This window comes from Peromyscus eremicus, chromosome 14, assembly GCF_949786415.1.
Source record: "Peromyscus eremicus chromosome 14, PerEre_H2_v1, whole genome shotgun sequence".
Classification (NCBI taxonomy): Eukaryota; Metazoa; Chordata; class Mammalia; order Rodentia; family Cricetidae; genus Peromyscus; species Peromyscus eremicus.
The window spans coordinates 38,069,736-38,083,995 of NC_081430.1; the positions used below are offsets into that span (position 1 = coordinate 38,069,736).

The 14,260-nt window shown below is 41.1% G+C and overlaps 1 protein-coding gene and 1 long non-coding RNA gene across 10 annotated transcripts in view; one reads left to right on the forward strand and one right to left on the reverse strand.

Moving 5' to 3' along the window:
* The window catches only part of Nrxn3 (neurexin 3), a 1,488,381-nt gene that overhangs the window by 313,110 nt on the left and 1,161,011 nt on the right, over positions 1-14,260 (forward strand). The gene's annotated exons all lie outside the window — the stretch shown is intronic.
* LOC131924657 (uncharacterized) lies at positions 5,005-12,265 on the reverse strand. The gene is made up of 3 exons (XR_009382985.1): positions 12,112-12,265; positions 10,347-10,538; positions 5,005-5,550 (listed from the first exon to the last, which is right to left on the reverse strand). It is a non-coding gene; the product is annotated as an uncharacterized LOC131924657 (long non-coding RNA).

Consider the following 14,260-nt stretch of genomic DNA (forward strand, 5'->3'; position numbering starts at 1 on the left):
CCCTTAAAGTCACAGAACTTCAAAGGTCACACTGGCTTACAGCTGTGGACCACTTTGAATAGATACAGTGACAAGATAAAGCAGAGCCAACACAACCGTACACAGTAGCATATTTTAATTCCTCATTTTCATGGATAATTACCGTAGCCTTGAATTTTTAGGAACATGGCAGAGTATTTGTGCACAATTTCCTCCTTTCAGGTGATGGAACCTGGCTGAGGAACTCATTCAAGGCATGTGACTCTGTTGCCCTCTAGTGGTTGGAACGAAGCAGGTTGTGCAGTGAGTCCTGTGTCCCCTTCCTCCCCAAAACACACCCAGCCCTAGCAAAGGTTCTTAAAGTCATGGTCCAATGACTCTTTTCAGCACAGCTCTTCATGAAGGATTATTTAGAAGAAAAAGGGTTCATCTTGCAAAACACCACCGTGTCCTGTTTCGCTCACACATTCCCCAGCTTTGGAGCTAGGAGGCACCTCTTTCTTTGGAGGGGAGATGTCCATGTCTGGGGGTAGTGCAGGCACCTGAGACCTGCATTCACACTCACACATTTGCTGTGTAACTTCTGCCTCAACTAAATGTTGTCTTTAGTAAACAGATATCATTATGTGGTTTTCCAATTAACACTTCCCAAGGGAAGCTGGTTAATATGGATGAGGCTTTTTAACATTTGGCTCTGAATTCAGAGAGGGATATATGCAGTTGTAACAGAAGGAGCCAACATCTTGGTAATTGGCTGAGGTTTGCAGAGGAGCAAGGCAGTCTGGGGAACTCTGGGACACAGGGTCTTTGCAGAATGTTGCAGTGGGACAATCTAAATGATTCCTCAGGCAAACTGGAAAGTATGGCTGGATCACTCCAAGGTTATATAGTTCTAGATGAGAGCTGAAGCAAAGAACTAGCTTGTTGGAGATCGTTTGTGTGCTGTTGGTCTTGCATTCAAGTAGGTAGTTCTTAGTAGGGTTCCTTTTCTCTGAATGTTGCTTTTTCAATAGGCAATGGTAGATGATGCTGAAGATGAGGAGATAGGCAGCATGTCCTGTAGTGTTGGGAGTAAGTCTAAAAGTCTAGGAAGTAGGGACAAGACTCAATTTAATAAATATGTCAGTCCCCTAGCCTTCATGTTAAAAATCTCCAGTGTACCCAGAAGAACCTCTCTCTTCTTACCCCTGCCCCCCTTCAACAGTTTAACCAATAGAAAGGAAATGGGAAATACGACATTTCATCACTTTGGAAAAGGATTCTTCTTTCAAAACTTTCTGTCTATGGACATTTGGGATGCACCTTCTGCTGGCAAAGCTACTGAGGGCTTAAATGATTTTCTTTTATAGTGTGCTGCATTTCTTCTCCTGAAAATGAGGCGCTTGAATTACCTTTCTTGCTTTGTAATAGAAATGTCTTCTTACTTCTCAGCATATAGTTAACACAAAACAATCTGGTGCTTTCCAATGGCAGTTTGCCTAGGAGTCAGCATCGTACAGACATTTTACAGAACCCGAATCCATGCTATCTGTTTGCACACTTCTTGACTCCCAGGCTTTATGATCATCATTGATTCCTCTTTCATTTTCTCCCTAGCCAGCCCCCATTCCTACTCCTGATACTGCCAATCTTCATGTTAATCTTGTGCCTAACCTGACAGATTTTAGACAAATCCCACCCCACCCCTTTACAGATATCTCTTTAGGCTTGAGAGATCCATGTAAGCCAGAGATGTCTGAAAGTGACTCTGAATTACCTGTTGGAATGTGATTCAAGGACAGGAAAGAGGTTCTGTTCTTGGCTCTCCTCCTTCTGACACCCCCTTCTGGACAATCTCAAGTATGATATTAATACTTATGAGCCTCAAATTTAAATTGCCAACCCAGGTTATCTCCATAGATTCAACACTGTTTTCAAGCATCCTATTAGACATTAGACACAAATCCAACCCCACATCTATTCTCCACATGTCATGTCTCAGTTTCTCAGAAGAATAGAAATAAATGGAGAGAACAGGAGAGCTTCATGCACTCCATCAATTGCTAAATTTCTAGACTTCTTCCCTTTGCTCATTTTATCTCTTCTTCTATCTTTTTACCTCCATTTTATCACTGAGTCTTGCATCATGATTATGCAAATATCCTTCCAGACTTCATCTTCCTCTCTGTGCTGATATCACTGCCCTTGTTCAGGATTCATCCTTTTTATCTGGCCTCTGACATTTGTGTCCACATATTTACGGGCTATAGAAGTTGTGTTAATCCCTAAACAATATCTGGCTGTAGTTTCTCTGCTAAATTTTATTTTAATGATAGTCACATGGAGAATCTTCAAAACAGAGAGTTGTAATAATAGTGATGGAAATAGGAAAAGGCACAAACATCTTTTTTGTGGGTTCACAGGTTAGAGAATCCATCTGAAATCTCATTTTCTGGAGTTCTTATCCAATGTCCAGAGCTATTGTTTTTTGATCAAAGGCAACACTGTGGTAAAAATGTAGGGCTCTTTGGTGGCAACAATGCCCTATGATGGCCAGCTTCTGATGGCTTTTCATGCAAATTTCTTAACTTTCGATAAGCTGGAAATATTGTATACTTTAAAAACAGATTCTTCTTAGCGCTGTCATCTTCTGAGTCTTAGTCCATCAAACAGTGAGGGCGCAACTGATTACAACTGTCCTGTTCCTCCTTCTTCCCTCTGGGCTTATAAACATGTCAGGTTTAAATTCTTCCTTCCTTGAGTTCTCTTCAAGGATAAGAATCATACAATAAAAACATGACCACTCCAAAGGCAGGGTAAGTGCCACCTTTGCCTGCCTTAGGCTGGCATGCCAGGATAGACACAGGTTTAGGGTTTTCTGTTCTGCATGCACCAAAGTAAAGTTAGCTGAGAAGGACATTGTCCAGTGTTCACAGGGACTCTAAAGAATTTCTGTCATCCTGCCTCCAAATAGCCATGATGTGATGGTTCATTCTACAGAAATTGCTCCATGTTGTATCACCTTCAGAAAACATTTTTTTTCTTTTAGAATACAAGTAGAGTATGAAAGCATCTGACTGGTAGAAACTTGGATTTTCTTTCAATATTCGCTATTATTTTAAATTCCAAAGAAATCTGCTTTCATGGGTATGAATATCTTCTTGCTCCCAGGTGTCCTGTGCCCTGAGTGTTAGGGCCCATATCATTGTTTTATCCTGTGTTCTCCCTTTCTGCATGGCCTACCATCCAGAACACTTTGGTTCCATCCTCGGGACTACTGTGTCTTGGCTTAGTTGAAACAGTAGTGACCTGTGAAGGTTCAGAAAACTGTAGTAGTGTAGATGTAATTCTAAACGGTCTTATTAAATAAGAAACACAGAGCCAAATAAAGAGTTAAAAGCCCAGAGATCAAGCAGTAGCCAAGAGCTAAAACCACCTTACCTCACTACTTGCTGCTGTCCTTCCCCTGAGAGAGAGCCCTTCTTCCTGTGTCCTGTCTTTTTATTGCCTTTCTGTTCTGCCTTCTCATTGGCTGTAAACCCAACCACATGACTTCCTCATCACTGCCTGTCTATACAGACCTCCAGGTCTCTATGATTCGTACTGAGATTAAAGGTTCGGGTCTCTGCTTGGCTGTCTCCTTGAACACACAGAGATTCTGCCTGCCATGTGATCAGATTAAGGGCGTGTGCCACCACTGCCAGACTTCTGCTAAATGGCTTGCTCTTAGCTCTGCTCTCCAGGCAACTTTATTAACATACAAATAAAATCACATTTCAGCACAAATAAAATATCACCATACTGTAGTTCTCATCCATGGAGGCCAGCAGTCTAGCTCCTGGAAAATGAACAGAAAAGTATTCCTTTTCCAGGTGTTTGCCACCCAGACAGAATCTAATCCCTACTCAATTTTCCAATGACCCCAAGTCCCCAAGAAGTGCCGGGAAAGGTGTTTGGCTTTGCAAACCAGCCAACAGTCCTGAGAGTCCTTAATCCGAGATATTATGGAACAAATCATGTCTCATAAACTCACTGTGCTAGGGCTGGAGCTGGGGAAGGGACAAAGCATTGGTTTCCCTTTATCCACTGCTCTGTGGTGGAAGAGTTAGGGTTTCGGGATGCTCCCCTATTCTGTCATCATCAAGTTGGCAGTCTGGTTCCTTCCAGTCTTTATGTAGCCATTTGTCATTATTTTTTGATGCGGTTAGTTAGGAAACATTCTTTCAAACACAGTTGTTAGAAGCTGCATGTCCTCTGCCTAGGCCTGAATCCTCAGGATGCCCAAAGGTTCCTCCACTGCCCTCTATTTCTTTCCCTCTGCCCTGTTTGTCATCAAAGGATCTGGGCCCTTTACTTCTTAATCCATCGCATTTTAATTTCAGGCTTGAGGTTTGCAATCATGAACCCTTTAGCTGAAATCCTGGGCTGCCTGCAGCATCTGTGGACTTTCCAGCCAACTGCCTTGTCCTCTGAGGAATACATTCCCTTTGACAGTGCCACTTCTGAAAGGCAGAGCAACTAGAGTGTTACAGATAATTCAGGGAGAGAAAAAAGAGTTGTTGGCGGGTGGTAGGGGAGGACAGAAGATGGATTAATATTTTTTCTTTATCACTTGGCATGTTAAACTTAATTATATTTCTTGAGAGACCTCTAAACAGTCATAATTAGGAATTATGATAATAGCCACTGTTGCCTTATACTTGTTCGTTTTACTGCTTGCCTCTTTGTGAATGTGGACTGTGATTAATACCAATCAGCATTTACTAGGACAAGACCTCCCTGCCCATGGGGAACTTTTTGACTTTGAATGGATAGTCTCCAGGATCAAGGGCAACTTGACTATCTCTGTGAGCTATGAAAACCAACCTTAGACTAGTCAGTGTCATTGGAAATGAAGTTGTTGGAAGTACCAGTCACAGTTATGAAAATCAGATTTTGGCTCTCAGAATTTCTATTTCTTCTTCAGTCTTTTTGCCATTTTTTTTTTTAAAAAAAAAGTTTGCACAACATTTTATTCCTTTACTTTATTTCTATCTATAGGAGACAAGAAGGTCATAGGAATATTCCCAGATGCTTATGCCATCAAACTAAGGAATAACCACAAGCAGGATATGAAAAGAGGGGTGGGTCTCTAATCAAGGCTACCATTGAATACCAGTAAGAAACATGGAATTCAAAGTTAAGTTAGAGTGAAATCCTCCTGAGCATCATGAGACCCAGCTCTTTTGATAGTACACAAGGAAGGTGAGAGCTACTGCTTTCTGATAGGGAGTATGAGCCCTCAACGGGCTTTGGAAGAGCATCTTCATTCTGTTTGTTTTGTTGGAGTCCAGAGGAGTTCATATGCTGCCCACACACTGACTTGGGGTTGTCTTTGGAGTTTCAAGTCATAATCCTCCCTCAGGCCAGAGAGGAACCCTGCTGTATTTTGATGAGACAAGTCACCTTTGGTGTCACAATCCCCATTCTCCAAGAACAAGGAATCATTAGTATCTTGACATCTCACTGTACAAGTTAAAGCGCTTCTTTGGAGCTCAGAGTGAAATGGTGAACTTTCACTCACAGCTGCTTCTTCCAGTAAATGATTGTGCCCTGTAAAAAAGGCCGAAGGAGACTGTCTGAGTGATGTTGCTGGAATGGTAAAGGGAATTCAGAGGGGAAAAAATATTCCAGTGAGTAATATATATTGGTATCTAGCCCCTAATTTGACATTCAGGTCAGATCAAAACTAACCTTGTAAAATCTTGAAATTTAATGTCATATAAAAATGCTACTGGGCAAGGATCTTTATTACATCCAATCATGAAAACTGTGTGAGGCACCATCTCTGGATATTTTTCTATCAAGTCTTTACTCATTTCACACCCTTTCCAAACACAAGCCAAGAGTGCTATATTTGGACATCTATATCTGTTCTAATTTATTTTGAAAATTCAACAAACAGAAACATCTCATTTCCCATGTGTTCCTTGGTAGAATAGTAAACCATATTTAACAAGTTGGGAAAGGCTTCAGTTTTCAACTGGTGTACAAAATGTCTATGTGTAAATATTGGATCTGTGTTTTAAATGTAGATGGAAAAATTAGATTCTTTTAATAATAAAATGATCATGGAGTTTAACATATGAAGTCATCATGTGGGTGTAAATGTGTGAGTATGTGCCTGTTTTTTTTCCCCGCTTCGTTCTTGGACCTTTACTTATCTGTATATCATGTATTTGCAAAGCATCTTTCCCACACATTATATGTACTAGGTTGGCCATATTCTAGACTGACACACAGAGGTTCATGAAAGTTCAAGTCTCATCCCAAAACATTATCCCATTCATCAATGCATGGATTCCTCAGTGGGAGTAACAGTCATTGGCTTTTCTCTCTTAATCGTAATGAATAATTACCAACATGTCCAGAAAATAGGCCTAGCATCTATTCTGCAATTGGAAGTGAAATGTTACAAGAGTTAAAAAAAAAAAAAAGGTAACACATCATTGAGAAGTATGAGTAGGCAGTATGTGCTTTGCCAAAGTCCACAGTTTTTTATAATGACATGTTGTCCAAGGTTCTCAATGAATACTTGAAGACTTGCTATAGGTTTAGTGTTTCTGATCCCACCAGCATCAGGGCTTCTTTTCTGACGACAGAGTCAGCTTGGTAGACAATTCTTCTTTAGCATGTAACAAAACTTTTTTTGATAACACTGCATATAATATATTGCAAAGTCAAATTATGTCTTTTTCCCACAAATGGGATAACCTTTCTTAATAGTAAATTGCGTAATGACTGTTTGCAAGTAATATATATATATATCCAAGTGTCTAGAAAGTGTGATATCGTATTTATATGAGAAACATTTTCCTTAGCCTCCATTGTTGTAGATTGTCTGTTATTGTTCTGCTTCCTCTTCCCCTCAGATGGATCCTAGAGGCTCTGGTTAGCATGCCTAGAATTTTCACAATTGTCTGTTGTGTCTCACGTTGTCCTAAGGTTTAGACACATTTTAGAAGTGTGAAGCAAGTCTTCCATCCTGACTTTAGAAGAACATTTTGAAATATCTAGTAATATGTACACACTGAGAAACATTCACTCCAAGAGCATGATTTTGTACAAAATGAGGAGTTTGTGGATTCAGAGCCAAATACTATAATATGGATTCCTTTTCTTTTGAACTTCCATGGGAAAAACACTATTGTCCCCAGATTACCTCTTTTGAGTTGTCTTGATCCTTAGTGTGTGTGGTGTGTGTATCAGGGAACATTCATCCATGCATAGATGTATGAATGTAGAGGCCAGAGATAAACCATGAGTGACATTTCTCAGATGATATTCAGCCTTATTTTTTTTTTAAAGATAGGGTATCTCACTGGGGTATCTTATGGGGCTTGCCAATTATTTTAGACTGGCTGGCCAATAATCCCAAGAGATCCTCCTTTCTCCATTTACCTTCCCAGTGTTAGAATTAGAAGTACATGTCACCATGCTTGGCATTTTACATAGGTTCTATGGATCAAACTCACATCCTCCTGTTTGTGTGGCAAATACTTTACAAATGGAGCTATTTTCCCAGACCCTACTTTTCTTTAAACTCAAGGAACCAAAATGCAAGAAACCAAGGAGGAACTGACATTTTGATGTTGCCTCCTTTGGCTTAGCCCCTCCATTGGTCTTCACTATGGGGAATCAAAGTCTGCAAGATCCATGATTTAAGTCAGTTCCACTACTGTGAACCCACATTGCTCCTGGATATGGGATTGAGGGTACAAATGTGTAGAGGGCAGGTACTTGTTCGCGGTGATCGTCTCATGGAGAGCTCTCATATTAGGTTTATTCCTATGAAAACTTTCATTTAAGTTATATTGACTAGTTGCATTCTGGTTGGTAATGGAAGAACCAGCCATCGTATTTTGCCTTGTTCCTTTAAAGCCATTGTTTGTAATATACTTTTTGTGGATGTGTTTACTTGAGAAAATGGCAACCTCTTACACATAAACCCCAGTATGCACAGAGCACTTGACTGCTAGAGACGCTTGTTGATAGGACTTTTAAGATACTGGAATAGAAGAGCTGCCAAGCAAACATCCTCAAGTGCTCTTCTGGGTACCTGGGAGCCAGAAGATGATGATCATCAGGAGACCTTGAGGCTTTGGTTAGTGTCTAAATGATGTGGGTAGATTCTAAGCTTTGGGAATGAAAATATAAAAAGGAGATTGGAAGGAAAGGGACATTCTCTAGAAGAAAAATTTAAATCATGAAGAGAGCCAAAGATATACAGCAGTGGTTAGTAACCTGCTAACCACTGTTGTCAGAGGAAACAAAGCAACATTCTATGTTGGTCTGAAATGTCACAGTTTCCCATCCACTCAAGGACACGTGGGTGGGTCTAGAGATGTCTGTTGTGTTCTGGACACCCTAACTAGGAAAGACCTCAGTCAAGACAAAGGCATAGTAACATTGCATCTTCTTCATTTTTTTAAATGTAACAATTCTCAAAATAATATATATTTTTTCTTTTTTTTATTTTTCTCTATTAAGAAATTTTCTACTCACTCCATATACCATCCACAGATCCCCCTTCTCCCTCCTCCTACCCCTAGCCCTCTTTCCCAAGCCACCCCGCATCCCCACATCCCCCAAATTGAGGTCTCCCATGAGGAGTCAGCAGAGCCCAGCACACTGAGCCTAGGCAGGTCCAAGCCCCTTCCCACTGCACCAAGGCTGTGCAAGGCATCACACCACAGGCACCAGATTCCCAGAAGCCTGACCATAGACCAGGGACAGATCCCGATATCCCTGCCTGGGTGCCCCCCAAACAGTTCAACCATCTTTCGTATCCAGAGGGCCTAGTCTAGTCTCATGGGCACTCCACAGCCACCATTCCACAGTTAATGGGCTTCCACAAGTGTGGCCAGTCATCTCTGCACATCCTCCCATCATGATCTCAATGTCCCTCGCCTGCAGTATCTCTCCTCTCTCTCATCATTTGGATTCCCGGAACTCAGCCTGGTGCCTGGCTGTGGATCTTAGTATCTGCCTCCATCAGTCACTGGACAAAGGCTCTATGATGATGACAGCTAGGTTATTTGCTAGGATGGTCACTAGAATAGACTGGTCCAGGCATCCTCTGGACCACTGCCAGCAGACCAAGGTGGGGTCATCCTTGTGGATTCCTGAGAGCCTCCCCAGCACCCTGCCTCTTCCTATTCCCAAGATATACTCATCTATCATGGTATCTTCCTCCCTGCCATTCCATTCTGTCCCTGTTCCAACTTGACCCTCCCATTACCCCATGTTCTCATCCCCGACTCCTCGCCCTCTGCCACCCCCCCACACCCAGTCTGCTCTTGTAGATCTCATCCACTTCTCCTTCACAGGCTCATCCATGTGTCCCTCCTAGGGTCTTTCCCTGTTATCTAGCCTTTCTGGAGTTGTGGGTTGCAGGCTGGCCATCCCTTCCCTCACATCTAGTATCCACTTATGAGTGAGTTCATACTATGTTTGTCCTTTTGAGTCTGGGTTACCTCACTCAAGATGATATTTTCTAGTTCCATCCATTTGCCTATAAATTTCATATCATTGCTTTTTACTGCTGAGTAGTACTCCATTATGTATATGTGCCACATTTTCTTTATCTATTCTTCAGTTGAAGGGCATCTAGGTTATTTCCAGGTTCTGGCTATTACGAGTAATGCTGATATGAACATAGTTGAGCATGTATCCTTGTGGTAAGATTGAGCATTCCTTGGGTAACATTGCATCTTCTAACTCTGCTCTGTAGAATGACCGTATCCCAGAGGTCTCTGTATTACAACATTTTTCTCTATTGTTTTTATATAAATAAATCTACTCCATTATCTGTGTATGTTTTATGTAATGCTCATTTATATACTGTACTAGTTGGGCATGGTTATGGAAAAGCACTGTTTGGAAGCTGCTATATGGTGTGGTATGCTATGGTATGGATATAGAAAATCCTCTTATCCCTTTGTCATTTGATCTATTGTATTTAAAGTCTATTCAGATTTATCAAAAATTTTATATCTTGTCAACAGAAATAGGAAACGTTTTCAGTAGTCACTTAATGACAGCCCACAGTGTGCCAGAATGTAGAATTGAGTGGTCCAGGCTCAGTCCCTGTCCTGAAAAAAGATCTCACTGTGAAATGGTAATTACTACCATACTGGTATACTGAGGGTAGAGAACACTCAGTTAAGGAGCACATGGAATAGACTCAGGCATCACAAAAGCATCCTGGAGGAATAAGGCTTGAACTATGTTTTAAACAGTGACTAAGACCCAGAAAGGGGGTTGGGGGCATTCTGGGAACAGGACTTTGCTGGTGGAGGCCTGTGGCAGACTGTGATAGCTAGAGCTATAGGTGGATCAATAGGTACCTGGCAACATGAAGCAACACCATTACCCCAGGTATTAGGATGCTTTGTCAGGCAGAGATAGGGATGAGGATATCGAGAACAGCATAGGTCAGATCACACGGGGAAGTCAGATTGTGAAGTATTCCAGTGTGGCTTGGGTTAGGATAGAGATATCCCGAGGACTTCGATTTGCCAATGGGAAGGTCACTCTGCCTGTAATTGGAAGACAGAAACACAGATGGGCAAAATGGAGTTAGGCAGATACCAGAAGTTAACCTCAGGGAGAAGAATGAGATTGCAGTGGTGACGAAAGTAATCCTTAAGCTAGGATTCTAATAAAAGACGTTATTAATTAAACTTATTGCTAAGGGTGTGGTGCCCTCAGCCAGTCTCTGACAGTAGCAGGCACACCAAAGTTGAGGTCAGAATGGAATTAGTAGGATATCGTGATCACAGGCATTGGATTGTTTATGTGTTTTGTAGGGAGGTAATCGAAAGCAGGGGTTAGGTCCTTGACGTTTGATAGACACAGTTTGATTCCCAGCCTGGCGCTCTGACTAGTTGTATGAGCTAGTGCATTGTTATTGATCTTCGGTTTTACTACCTGCTGGAGAGGATATTAAGAACCAGAATCAGATTGTGCTTGTAAGACTTCAGTTAGAAAATATATACTAAGCACGTTTACTTTTTTTTTTATTTTTGTAAGTGGTTAATTAAGAGTCCAAACAGGGGGACTGCACTAGAAAAGGCATGGCATGGGCAGGGTACTAATGGGCCCTGTTGTGCTGGGGAATCAATGTGTGGTCCCCTGACAGCTGGCTCACAATTATCAGGATTCTCGGGACGCATTTGTCCACCAGCAAAAATATGCTTATGAGATAAAGTAGGAGTGAAACGGGGACTCTTCGGAAAGGGCGACTAAAATTGGAGATGAGATCACAGAAAAACGAATCTTTCCTCAGTTGCATGAGGGCAAAGGAGAAGAAAAGGAGGAAGAGAAGGGGAGATATTGCAAAGTAGCGAGTTATATTCGGGGAAGCAAGGAGGTTCGTCAAATTTTCAGTCTTCCTGTGCTTCGTTTTGAACTATGTTAGATTAAGCCAATTACAAACCAAAAGTCCATGTAACTATCATCTAGATTTTTTTTAAGTTCAGCCAATATTTATAGTTTAGAAATTTTACCCTAAGAAAGTTTCTGGATTCTAAAGAAAAAAAAAATCAAAAGATTGAACCTCCAGCTTCCCATACTCCAGGAATGCAAGGTTGCTGTTCCCTTTGAGTGAAAAATCATTTTTTTTTTTTGAGTTCTCTTGAGAACCCACCCCTCCAGGCTCTGAGCTGGTCACATGCTTCAGGCCTACTTCTCAGTAGCCCAACAAACTGGCTCCGTTTTCCTTTGAAATTTGCCCAGTTGGGATAGTCAGTGATTTCTTAAACTAAACATTTGATGATTCTTAAAAAAAAAAATTGCATTATAGAAAAGGGCACATGGATTATGCAGACGCCAGATATCAATATATTTAGTGAAAACGAGACTTTTTTTCTCCTGTATGTCAGACAATCAGAGATCCAGTGCCATTCTCTGAGGGTGGGCTGAAGAAGTAGAAGATGGGGAGAAGCCTGTCGAGTAAGAAAAGGGAAACTGCATGATTCAGACAGAACCCACATTCGGTGAGCTCCGGGAGAGTCTGGGCTGAGAGCCTCTGCAGAGGAGAATCTGCTGCTGGAGTATGGATAGTGTTTGTAAAATGGCTGATTTATCAGGTGCAGGCAGAGTGTGACAAACCTGTTTTGTGCGGTTCTTTTTTTTTTTTTTTCTTTTTTTCTGCCTTGTCCCTCGGCCCCAGGTGCTGGCCTTCTTCTCACTCCACACCCTGACACCCCAACCTCTTGCAGCACTTGCTCCCCTTCTCTCCAACCCCCCTCTCCTCTTTACCGGCAGGTTCACCGAGAAACAACTGGGTTTCCATGGCAACGTGGAGACAGCTGAAAAATGGCAGCTAAATGCAGCTGCCCCTCATTTAATATCGACTCTGGCACTGACAGAACAGATAATGGGCAATAACACACCATTATGTTGTGGGAAAATGAAATGCTTCAGCAGAAGGCTGTCATGCTGGGGGATTTATTTGTTACTGTACCAGCACCGGTTTCTCTCCACATCCCTTCCTTTCTTTTTATTCCTTCTTGCCCGTGGCAGCTTCTCTCTTCCCCCTTTCACCCCCATTGCTCCTTTCTGTATCTTCTCTTTTTCTGTATTTCCCTCCATACTTTCTCCCCTTTCTGAATCAATCACGGGTGTGCATGGACACATGCACATATAATAATAGCAATTATTTGCATAATGATTTACAAGTCACAGAGCACATTCAGACACACTTCCCCCCAATCTGGCTGGTGAGACAACCCTTCAAGACAAGTAGGGCTTGCATGCTGGTAAGTGTTCTGTGGATTTTAAAAAGGGCTCAGAGTTGGTGAACAGTTTGTTCAGATTTACACAAGTAACTGTCAGAACCTTGGTTTCCCTTCAGATTTTCTGCCTTACACACAGGACTCTTTTGACTATATGGAGAATGCTCCATTGCCAATGTCTGCTCACTTCAGCAGGATCATGTTTTATTAATATTAGTTACTATTAATCTCTAGCATAAGAACAGATCTTTCAAGCTTCCAGTCTTCATAAGGTCTATAGTTCACTTCTTAAATGTTCAGACCCTTATAGATTCTCCCAATAAATTGGAATTAACTTGTTGGTAAGAGTGGATTGCTTTCAATCTTTAAACTCAATGTACCTGTCTACCCAATGCCACCCATTGTATCATCATGAAATCCTGATATACAGAAGGGACATAGCATAGTCTGACTTAAAAATAAGGCCATTTTGGTGGCTGAGAATGCCCCCCCCCCAAAAAAAAAAGACCATTGTGCATTGAAGGAAAGGGACATCTTTGTTGGATGAACAGGGAGAGTCCTTCATTGCTGTTGATTAATCATACTTTTGCAAATCTTTCTGGTTGGATCTTCAGAAAATCCATATCTGTTCTTATGATATGATATCATATAGTTTCTAGACTGGCGAAATCTGAGATCAAATCTGTAGTTCTTTGAGTTTTGTAGAAAAGATTGCAAATGGAGTGTGAATGGGTAATTTCAATAGTATTTTCATTTCTAGTTGTGGTTGCTGAGGGAAAAAAGCCAAATAACCAAAGTTTCATGTAGACACCTATAGAAGGTACAGTATGAGCAATAAATGTAGTGATTTTTTTTGAATCATGGAAATAACTTATGGTGGTAAAGAGAGTAATATTTGTATTTTACAGCAAAGGTTATTGACCTAGAGTCTGTGAAACTCTTGAAAATACACACAAAATTTTATATGAACAAGACCTAGTTCATATAAAAGTATAACAGTTCAATCCACATGGTTTGAACATACTAATCCAGGTTTTCACCGTACTGATTTCCAAATTTGTAGATTGTAAAAGTTACTTTCATTCTCCCATGGTTTAGAAGCTGTGATTCATATAACAAATTAGGTTCTGTATTGTACCTGTTAAGCCTGGAATTCTTTTTTTTTTTTTTTTTAAAAAAAAACCTATATAAGAATGAAGACTGTCCTTGTTTTTATTTCATTTTGTTTTGTTTTCATTCTTCAAAAAACCCATGCATCTACATAATGTATTTTGATCATTTCATACCCTGTTACTGTCTCTAATCCAACTCCCACTGAGCCTCTGCTTCCCACCAAGTTGCTCCCCTATATTAAAGACTTATTTGCTGTTGTTTCTGTGACCTACTGTGCTAGTTAGGATTGTTTGCATGAACATAGATGGAGGGTTAGTTACTGGATTATGGGCAACTCACTAGTGGCTTCACCACTGAAGAAAATGACTCCCCCTCCCCTGATAGCCATCAACTGCCAATAGCTCCTCAGT